Here is a 12218-nt window from a genome sequence, read left to right as displayed (position 1 = left end):
ACCTTGAAATATCAGTTCTAAGGTCTCAGTATAGTTACAACGGCTGTCCCTCCCTTTAAACCGAAAGGCATTATTGCTTCACGGAAGAAATAGGTGGGGTAATGGTCTTACCCGTGCAGACTCACAAGAAGTCCTACCACCAGTAAAAAAATCTTAAAAATCTTATCTTATAAAAATCTCTATTATTATTGGTCTTAGCCCATGAAATTACTCGTATTTTTATCGTGTCTATATTGATGAAAAATACGTAGTGAAATATAGTGAAAACAAGACACTAACCAATAAAAAAATTACCAAACGTGAAAATAGAATTCCATACTTTCAATAAAAATTAATTAGAATTTATAATTGATTGTCATTCACACATCAATAACGTTTCAAATGTCCAGTAGGTATTTTAAAACGGCGACTTCACAGGTAATAACTTATTATAAATCTTTATATAAATAAGTAACATACACAGACTGAAGTCTTCCTAAATAGCTTCTTTTAAATGATATAAATAATTGAATAGTGGTTTAGATTCACAACTCGATATTGTATTACTGAATAATAATCGTAACTTTTTATTAAAAAAATTATCAAAGTGGTTCAGATTTTTACAACTTTTCAAAAGGGTTTGAGATAATATCTGTACCTCTGTATACAGGAGAACATCTATTGAGTCCTCTGGTAATATTTGTATGTACATATATATAATATAGTATGTAAATATATAAAGCGTCAATAAACTTCCATTGACTCTGGCACCTTTAGGTAAATTAAATTTAAAAAGTAAAGTGAATAAAAAAATACTCAATAACTAAGGATCAATTGTGACACATTCGGTTGCAAGCTTCTGGGCACTATTATTCTAACCATTTTTATCGCGATTTCCGGTTTTAAGGATAGGACTACCGTTATGATAACACAATTGATATTACAATCTCCCACCTCAATGTAGACTGCAGTATAATTATTGAATGTAGGGCTTATCGCCAGTGTGCTTAGTCCTAGTTTTTTAACTTCTCTCTTCATTCTAAGTTAATTCAAATTTGTATGGAGTTGAAACAGCGCCCCTAGTGGCAAACGTAGGCAAACGTTCACAACTCGCACTAAGCACACTGGTCATCAAAACGTACCGGGAATACTTAACTAAAGCATCGTTAACTCTTATTTGAAAATCGAATGCTGAAAATTAATAAAAAAAAGAAAACAAAAGAGTTTTTGTCCCGTTAACGGAGACGACAGTGAGAACAGTAATGTTCGCGTGCTCCATTGATCTCGAAAACCAATTTCGGTGAATCACTGCGAGTATTGCGAGAGTGACGCAGACATAGCACTAGACGTTCTCACATTTAGGCAATAAGCTTCCCACTTTCGTGTATTTATGGGTTCTTAGAGCTTCAATTCGATTGGGTTTCGGTTAATAAATTTCTAGAATTGATGAAAGATTTTTTTCGAAGAAGAAAATTAACTTTCTTTATGACATGATAATTTGTAAATCTTTCGAAAATCTCGTGTCAATTCAATAAATAGTTTTATAGACGCCCGACAACTAATAATTTGTTCACGCAGGTAAATAGCGATATATGTATTATATTTCCAGACCACAAACAATTATATTTTTAGGATTTTCGTGGAAAAAAAAATTTTTTTTTTAAATTTGAAAATTTGTTCGAAATTGGAATTATTGAAAAAAAAAACATATAAATCGTAGTTTCATTGAACGAGTAAATATAAATATAGATTTACGAACTAGTACATTTCAAACATCGGACGCTCCCTTCATTTATCAACAGAAGGTGATGTTTACCCGGCCACCTACCAAGTGTTTGTGTAAAGATTTAGACTAGACACACGAAACTGCCTACCAAATTGTAGAGAGAAGGAATAGGTAAGAAATTGACGTAGAGAGACGCATACACTACATATACCTATTACCTATACCTACACATTTATGTCACATATCCTGGGCTATTACTGACATTTATATAGTCGAGACTAAGATATGTAACAAGTTTTCTAACATAACTGGTATTAGATCGATTCGTGTGCCCGCACAAGTAGAAATCGTTCGTTTGAATTATCTTTATTATACCTGCCGCGAAACAATAATAGCTTTAAGTCTGAAGGATGGAAAGAGATTCAAAATTAAAAAAAAAATCCTAGATCTTAAAAATATTCCCGTACATTCTTCATTAAAATTTTCAAATTAACATTTATGAACTCATTTGAATTTTACACTTGTTAAGCTGAAGTTTTAATGCACCACCAATATTATTAAAGTTCACTCAAATAAACCACCTTTACTGTTCGTAGGACCTCTTCTGAGTCCGCACGGGTAGGTCCACCACACTGCCTATTTTTGCCGTGAAGCAGTAATGCGTTTCGGTTTGAAGGATGGGGCAGCTGTTGTAACTATACTGAAACCTTAGAACTTATATGAAAGGTGGTTGGCGCATTTACGTTGTAGATGTTTATGCGCTCCAGTAACCACTTAACACCAGGTGGGCTGTGAGCTCGTCCAAACATCTAAGCAACAAAAAAAAAACGAATTTTGAAACTTACAGCGTAGCACAGAATTATATGAAGTATCCACGAACATTTACTTAGAGCAAGAATCACTTAATGAAGGTTTCATCTGACAAAGGCAATATATTTAAAACGGCTATCAAAACGGCTAAACACCTAAATCACGTCAAAACAATTTGACCCTTAACCCAATACACATAAAGTGCCGCAAATCTAAATTGTTCGACTGTAATCAAAGTTCATTCGAGTACGTGACAAAATAAGGGAGTTTATTTAATAAAGGTGTGTGAAAGTTTGAAACGTGACCGCCGAAGTTGTACTAAATAGCTTTCCAAATAAAAAGAACTCACCACTTAAGCTGTTTGTACATAAATTAACTATATTTAAAATGCAGTTGGGGCCAATAGGATTTAAAATAAAGTATATACAAATTTACTAATTTAATAATAACAGTTTTGTAACACCGCGTATTGCAAAGTGAACAACTTTGAGGACATTTTTTAATTTAAAAGATGTGAAGATTCTGTTCGGTCATTAAAACGATACATTCAATAGTTTCATGATTAAATAAAATTAAAACATTACAATTAAATGTAGGTACTAAAAACATTGTATTCATTTGTCACTATTCCCGCGAAGTCATAGCGAATTGAAAGGGATAAATATAAAAAAAAAAAACACAATTAAGCTATGATCAAAATAGATAATATTTCTTTTCAATCTAATAACGATTGTCATCAATCCCCGGTTATGCAAATAAGTTATCAATAGCAAATAATAAACAAAATTTACTATACGAGGGCTGCACTAAAAGTATCGAGAATGGAATATTTCCACTGTTCCTGTTATATTAAAATCTTTTTAATTGAAAACTCCTTGGTTTTGAAAATCAAATACCATTTATTTATTTAAAAAAAGATCGCGCACAGAACAAAAGAGTTTTTAGAGCAAGAAAACATAGAATTATTAGACCATCCGCCGTACAGCCCCGACCTAAGCCCTAATGATTTCTATACTTTCCCTAAAATAAAGAATAAATTGCGTGGACAGAGATTTTCATCACCTGAAGAAGCTGTGAACGCCTACAAAACGGCCATTTTGGAGACCCCAACTTCCGAATGGAATGGTTGCTTCAATGATTGGTTCCATCGTATGGAAAAATGTGTCAAATTTCGCGGAGAATACTTCGAAAAGCAATAAATACATTTTTAAATAGTAATGTTGTGTCACTTCGTTGATTCCCGAAATTTTCAGTGCCGCCTAGGTAATCAATGTAGTAATATATACTAAGTAGAATTTTTATTTTTATTTTTTATAAACAAATAATCTTAGAGTTTGTTTGCTAAATGATAATAGTTTCTTTTTTTCTCTGGAAAAAATCCGTTGCGATTTTCAACGCACAGATAGATGCAGAGCCGGATGTTTTTGTACATTGCAACCTTATGCATTACATAAAATAATACGCTCTTTTCAACAGCTTATAATAATATGTTTCATAACACGACGTAAAAATATACTTGAAAACTAAACTATCCTAAACGTTTTCCATAAATTTAACACAGACCCCATTTTTTAAGATAATAATTTAGTTTTAATAAAGTATATATACCTAGTCAGGTCATAAGTATTGTCACACAGTAAAAACTTTTCTTTTAGAATGCTGGCCACAAAAAAGTTTATTGAATTCGAATTTCGAATTGTTCATGAAAATAAAAATGTATACTTTTAGAATTTTACTCATTTTTAAATATGGAGTGGACGCTTAAAGAAGACCGTGTTGCAGTTATTGCGTTGCATCGTTGCGGTTACGCGCCAATTCAAATTTTTAACATACTGAAAAATTTGAATATAACCAAAAGATTCGTTTATCGTACCATCAAACGATACAATGAAGACTCTAGTGTAGATGACAGGTCAAGAAGTGGTCGCCCTCGGTCTGTTAGGACTCCAGCAGTGATAAAAGCTGTGAAGGTGCGAATTCAAAGAAATCCCAAACGTAAGCAGAAACTGTTTGCCCTTCAGATGGGGTTAAGCAGAACCACGGTGAAAAGGGTGTTAAATTAAGACTTAGGGCTTCGGGCATATCGAAGAAAAACAGGACATCGTTTGAATGCTCGTCTAATGGACCTGAGACTGAAGAGATGCCGCGCTTTGTTGAAGCGGTACGCGGGAAAAAAATATCGGGAAATTCTTTTTTCGGATGAAAAAATTTTTACCGTAGAAGAGAGCTACAACAAACAAAATGATAAGGTGTACGCACACAGTAGTGCAGAAGCGAGCAACCGTATTCCGCGTGTCCAACGAGGTCATTTTCCATCCTCGCTCATGGTATGGTTGGGAGTTTCTTATTGGGGCTTAACAGAGGTACATTTTTGTGAGCAAGGTGTAAAAACGAATGCAGTTGTGTATCAAAATACAGTCCTGACGAACCTTGTGGAACCTGTTTCTCATACCATGTTCAATAACAGGCACTGGGTATTCCAACAAGATTCGGCGCCAGCTCATAGAGCGAAGAGCACACAAGACTGGCTGGCGACGCGTGAAATCGACTTCATCCGGCACGAAGACTGGCCCTCCTCCAGTCCAGATTTGAATCCGTTAGATTACAAGATATGGCAAAACTTGGAGGAAAAAGCGTGCTCAAAGCCTCATCCCAATTTGGAGTCACTCAAGACATCCTTGATTAAGGCAGCCGCCGATATTGACATGGACCTCGTTCGTGCTGCGATAGACGACTGGCCGCGCAGATTGAAGGCCTGTATTCAAAATCACGGAGGTCATTTTGAATAAACTTTAGTGTCATAAGAATCTATGTTTTATTAAGTTCATTTTGGTATATGAATGGTTACAAAATGAATGAACTTGTTTCAATTATTTTACATTAAACATGTGACAGAATTTATGACCTGACTAGGTATATACACTTTAAGGCCACTTTTCACACGTCTTTGACACTCATAACATGAAATAATATTTAGCATTTTATTGATCAATCTTCTTCCTATTCGTACACTCTTGACAGAGTGGTCGTGGTCATGCATCAGTCGGATCCTGCGATACCGATGCTCTCGCGATGCGAGGCCACGTGGCACGATGTTTCGCAGAGTGAGAGCAATCATTTATGTTGGAGTGAGTCACAGATTTTATGAGGTCGGTCCATCGTGTTGGAGATCGTCCGCGAGATCTTTTGCCCTCGACTTTCCCTTGCACCACCAACCGCTCAATGGAGTCCTCATTACGAGTGATGTGCCCGAAGAACTTGAGGATCAATATATGTATGTTTAATTAATTATGGTAACAATTTCCTATCAGGTAAGCCATGACTTCTTGACTTTTAGCAATAAAACATCTAAATCGAACATGTCGGTCACTAGCTTTACAGCCACTCAATCTTTGTATCTTTTTCAGTATAATATTTATGTACTGTAGCTGCGTTAATATTTTATTTACTGACGCCAGTAAATGTTAATGTTGCTTACTGGTGGTAGGACCTCTTGTGAGTCCGCGCGGGTGGGTACCACCGCCCTGCCTATTTCTGCCGTGAAGCAGTAATGCGTTTCGGTTTGAAGGTTGGGGCAGCCGTTGTAACTATACTTGAGACCTTAGAACTTATATCTCAAGATGGGTGGCGCATTTACGTTGTGGATGTCTATGGGCTCCAGTAACCACTTAACACCAGGTGGGCTGTGAGCTCGTCCACCCATCTAAGCAATAAAAAAAAAATTGATATTGAATGAATCTATATTATATAACGCAAATAAAATTAGCAAATGCTATAATTTTCATTTAACCAGATCATTAATTAAATAACTGCCTTCGACATTAAAATTTAGACTGATATAACACAATCGAAAGATATTACGTCATTATTATGTTTGTAGCTTCGAATAAATCACATAATTGAGGCTGATCAAACTTTTCAATATTTCACACAAATCAAATTATTGAGTAATCGAGTCGTTATCGATTACGCGTACACGACAATCGACAAAAATCGTCACTTTCTACGTCTGCACACCCACTAAAGCTTACGGACACTTTCACGGAACCGCACGTAATTTTTTTTCATTAATCAATTTATCGACTAAACTGTAACACCCACGAATGTAGTATAATTGATATGGATTGCATTTTTTTTTTCATTTAAAAAAAAACAAACCAAAGATAATCGATTTGAATATTTTTGTAAGATGAATCGATATTCTGAAACTAGATCTCGCTATAGTAAAAAAACACGTCTCATAGTGTCCGATATTCGTTACAGTTATGTTTCGTTTACGCTTTATTGAGTTTATGACATAGATGTTATTTAAACTGCGTGGATTGAATTATATAGATTTTCCGCCCCCGATGCTTTGTTTGCTTTCAATGAATAGTTTTAATCTAGGTATATATTACTAGTTGATCCTGCAAACGTTGTTTTGCCATAATTATATAAGATTTCTAGGGTATTTTAAGCTTATTGTAAGTGTGTAAGGATGTGGTAAATGAGTGAAAGAGGCATGTAGCGCTATGAACGATCAAGGAATATAAAAATAACAAATCCTCATTCAACCACATAATGCCTCTTTATAACAAAAAAAAATGTCCAAAAAATTAAAAATAAATGTTAGGGGCGGATAACCCTTATCAGTTAGGGGTATGAAAAATAGATAGTAGCCGGTTCTCAGACCTACTGAATATGTGTATAAAATTTCATAAAAATTTCAGAGGAGTATGGTAACTAACATTGTGACACGAGAATTTTATATATAAGATATTATTATAATTCATTGGTACTCATGTTTGTTACCTAACTCTTTAACTGCTGGACTGATTTTTATGTGTTTTTTTGGATGGTATAGATCTATAATTGGAATCCTTAGAAGGTGTCCCGATTGTGTTCCAAGTTTATTTTTTAAATTTTCGTATGTATTTGAATTTTAACTATGAATGATGTCTTAGGGGTTCTCGTATTGCAAAAACCCTAAAGTTTGTTCATTTAAACATATAAAAATCATTTTTTGTAAACTTTGATAAAGATAAAACAAATTTTATTAACTTTGCTAGACTGTTCTTGAGAAAGATTCTAGTTGGAGCTCAAATGGGGCAAGTGTCTTTTTTTTTGTAGTGCTTGCTGAACTACGTTTTTTTAGTAACAACGAATGTATGAATAAAATCCAACATTAGACTATTGCTAAACAAAACTAGCAAAACAGAGAAATGTTAAAGCTTTCTATTATTATCTTTTACATATTATATATACAGTAATAAGGTCTGCGTCTCTGTTGTATATTATGACGTCTATCCTACGCTTGAAACTGGAACACATGACTGCTTCACGGCAGATATAGGCAGGGCAGAGGTATCCAGATGGGCAAGCTTATAATTTTTCGCGGTAGGCAGGAGCTTGGCTCTGAGCCTGACATTGCTAACGTCCATGGGCGATGGTAACCGCTCGCCCTTAGGTGGGCCGTATGCCCCTCTGCCAACAAGGGCAATAAATAAATAGTAGTTTAAAAAAACTAACAGAATACGCTTTTATAGAAAATCCAACTAAAAAATAGAAAATAAATTTTAATTAAAAATAGTGTAAGAAGAAATGATTTTATTGTAAAAAGCGTGGGGTGCATGGTATAAATAGTTATAAATATTTTATGAACAGACTAGCTGACCCGGCAGACTTCGTAGTGCCTCAATCGATAAATAAAAGACCTAAACTTTTGTATAAAATAAACTTAAAACAAACAAAAAGAATCCGTCCGACGGGGGACACATCAAAGGGAAAACAAAATTGCTATTTTTATTTAATTCCGAGCATTTACTTAATTATCTACCTTTTAAACCTTCTCTGGACTTCCACAAATAATTCAAGACCAAAATTAGCCAAATCGGTCCAGCCGTTCTTGAGTTTTAGCGAGACTAACGAACAGCAATTCATTTTGCGTGAAGCAAAAATTTTGTACCTCTTTTTACGGAGAGCAGAATGCAATTTTTTTTCAAATTATGCGTTAATAATATATGAAGTCAATAAAAATAAACATTATACACACACTACCATGTATTTGACACACACACGCAAATACTCTTTTGCTTATTGTTAGTCTGTGGTCAAATTGATACATATTATTGTTTGTCCTTGATATTATTTGTCTATAGAGTAGTCTTGGCGAAACTTCTTATTATAGAGTCTTTAACAATAGAACCTTAATAATGTTCAAACTTATAATTTAAATTAGTTATGGTCAAATTTCGACCATAGGACGACCACTAGACTATGATTAATTCATATGATGTCGCATATGTAATAAATAATTTTTTATTTCAGTTTTGCAGCCAAAATCCTCGGTCCTGTTGTACTTTTCGCAAACGAATATGGGTCAGTAAAATATCGACCTTTCTTCAGGTTACATCACAACAAACAATTCGCGGCGACGCTGAGACAGCTGAACAAACATGAGCAAATTCAATTGGCCAGTTTCAACCGTGTAACTGTATAAATAAATTACATTTAAAACCGTAAAGATCGTCTAAGCCAAACCTTAAATACAATTGTGCTTGGAATTGGTTTTTTTTTTATTGCTTAGATGGGTGGACGAGCTCACAGCCCACCTGGTGTTAAGTGGTTACTGGAGCCCATAGACATCTACGACGTAAATGCGCCACCCACCTTGAGATATAAGTTCTAAGGTCTCAAGTATAGTTACAACGGCTGCCCCCCCCCTTCAAACCGAAACGCATTACTGCTTCACGGCAGAAATAGGCAGGGCGGTGGTACCTGCCCGTGCGGACTCACAAGACTTCCTACCACCAGTAAATGAATACTCGTTTGAAAAAAAACTATTATTAAGCTTAAAAAAATTATTCATGAATTATTACCGTAGCGTATTTAATGAAATACCATAAATATAACAATTTACATATATACACACGTATTTAATTAATAATACTTTTACGCTTTATCGACTGTTTGTCGATGAAATATTCGATTGTCGTCAAATAACACCTTATTGTCCTCCTTTTCTAATGGGTTTCATCCTACTATATTTTTTTTTCACTTTTTATTATTTTTAATGGCTTCTACCCTGGTCTATTAGTCGTCCATGAACTACGAAGACTATAAACTATTTGAAGTATCGGATATAATAAAATTAAAAGTCAAATTAAACAAAGAAACACACACACATAGACATTGGATTACAAAATCGAGCTTATAAAGATATATTATATTATTTAAGATTATTATTATTTAAGATAACATATATCTTTATTTATTTATTGCTTAGATAGTTGAACGAGCTCACAGCCCCCCTGGTGCTAAGTGGTAAACTACTGAGGGATAACCGGAGCCCATAGAAGTCTACAACGTTAATTTCGCCTTGAGATATGAGTTCTAAGGTCTCAGTATATGCTAGCTGCGAGACTGAGGATATAGGAGAGGCAGAGAAAATACCGCCACCTTCGAGCTGGTTCGACGAATGTAATTCAAATTGTTCAAAAAACATTTTTCTCTATTTCTTTTTTTTACAATGTAATTAATAACATATAATATGGTTTTTTTGGTTCGTTTTGATTACAGGAAATTATTGGAGAACCAAACACCATCTACTACATCTATCATTTTACTAACGAGGCGTTATCGCAACTTTATAAGTTCGTTAATAGACTGTTATAAAGCGATATTGAAATTAGAGCTTTAATGAAAAGCGTACACAATCGTAAGTATACATATTTTATGCCTGTAAGTTTCATTTGGTTTTTTCAGTTTTAATGTCAAAAATGAATACATACTATTAATTTGTATAATTTTTCTTTTTCATGACAGATTTTTATAAGAAAGAGATATAACTTCCATACTCTGTAATAATCCTCCTTTAAATATAAGTATTTATTATATTAAATTAAACTATGTATGAAAAATATACAGGGACAATTATAAATAAAATAACGGTATATTTGAGTTTCTTTTATCGATATTTTTTTAACTCGAATTGCGCTGCTGATTATTTTATTGCTTTTCCTCAAGTTGAGACTGTAAAATGGATTTTTTTTTTGGGTATTTATTTAATTGCTACAGTTCCTTGACCTCGCGCAATAGAATATTAATACGATAGTAGTATATTGTGTATATTAAAAAAAAAGTTTATGTGATATGTTCAGTAGCATCTTTTTCCTAACAAATTTAATATTACATTGCCAACAAATAAAAGTGTATATCTAAAAAAAAAACTTACCAAAAAAATATTTTCGTCCTCGTCAATAATTTCTTTTTTTTCTTTTTACTATTGTTTCTTTTTTTTTTAAATGCACAATTAAATAAATAAAATTGAATTTCACTGCCCGTATCCACTGCGGTTGCGTGTACGCGCGTCTGTCTATACGATGTACCCAACGTCAGCGCGCGCGACTCTGAGATCGCGAGTGGCGCCCGACCCGCAACGCGCTAGTATATACGCCGTCGGTCTGGTTGCACTTTCGCCGTTTACGAACGCAATCTTCCGATCTAGGGGTTGTTGCTTGTTGCTATACTCCTTCTCCTTGCGTCGTTCTCCTCATTACCAAGGATCGTGACGCCCCGCTGCATCAATCTCTGTTGTACAACTGTTCTCTTTGGCATCGTCCAGACAAGATCGAAATTGGTCCGCCCACCATTTTTTTTTTAGTTGGGTGGACGAGCTCACAGCCCACCTGATGTTAAGTGGTTACTGGAGCCCATGGACATCTATGACGTAAATGCGCCACCCACCTTGAGATATAAGTTCTAAGATTTCAAACGGCTGCCCCACCCTTCAAACCGAAACGCATTACTGCTTCACGGCAGAAATAGGTAGGGTGGTGAGACCTACCCGTGCGGACTCCCAAGAGGTCCTACCACCAGTAATAAACTCGTGACTCCCTCGCTGCATCAGTCTCTTTTGTACAATTGTTCTCTTTGGTCTCGTCCAGACAAGATCGAATTTGGTCCGACCATCTCGTGGGACTGCGTCCTCTGGGACGTTTGCCCTCTATTTTTCCCGGCACCATCAGCTGCTCAAGATTGTGACCCTTCTTTCGAGCAATGTGTTCAAAGAACTCCAATACTCTACGAATGCATATTGTGGAAAGTCTAGTTTTAATATTATGTTCTTTTAGCATTGACTGTGCTTGTTGCTATGGCCCTTGCATCAATTCTGTCCGATCGGTTGTCGTAACTTTTTATTACCCGATAACACTTATCTCAATCTACATACTAACCGATCTATATCTGATTCATAAACATCATCTATTTCTGTCCAACAAAAACGCGAATGCATTGCTAAAATTTGACTACGTGATTTTATCTTTGAATGGTAGATGTACAGTCGAGAAAGTTTTCTTTTGTCTTATTTAAAGGATAAATTAGGTAAAAGTTCTGAATACCACGGATTGATTATGGAATTAATAATAGCTATAAGACACAGTATTAATATGAAACGATATTATCCGGAAAAATTGTCGCTGGTAATGTTCCGTTTGATGTTAAATTTTGCTGTCGGAACTAATAAAGACTTAAAACGCACATTCATACAGGGAAAACTCCTTCCTCTATCTTGAGAGACAAGATCGAAATATAATTGCATCCAAAAATAAAATAAAGCTTAATTCCAAACTCAAGCAAATCATAAAATTTCTAAAGGTAAAGTTTTGTGTTTTCCCGCGATTTCCGCAAAAAAAAAAAACAGTTTGTCATTACTAAAGATCATTTC

At 34.8% G+C, this 12218-nt stretch overlaps 1 protein-coding gene across 4 annotated transcripts in view; it reads right to left on the bottom strand.

Annotated features, from left to right (window-relative positions):
* The window catches only part of LOC101746405 (circumsporozoite protein), a 119341-nt gene extending 108387 nt beyond the window's left edge, over positions 1-10954 (bottom strand). For 2 of the 4 annotated variants that reach the window (XM_021352129.3, XM_012695849.4), the window contains exon 1: positions 10728-10954. The gene's annotated coding sequence lies outside the window, so the exon portion shown is untranslated. The remainder of the gene's footprint in view (positions 1-10727) is intronic. The other 2 variants (XM_062673442.1, XM_062673443.1) reach the window with 1 other exon arrangement.
* Positions 10955-12218: the final 1264 nt, after the last annotated feature.

Source organism: Bombyx mori, chromosome 17, assembly GCF_030269925.1.
Source record: "Bombyx mori chromosome 17, ASM3026992v2".
NCBI classification, from domain to species: Eukaryota; Metazoa; Arthropoda; class Insecta; order Lepidoptera; family Bombycidae; genus Bombyx; species Bombyx mori.
The sequence above is the reverse complement of the archived record's forward strand: the minus strand, read 5'-3'. Positions and strand labels throughout refer to the sequence as shown.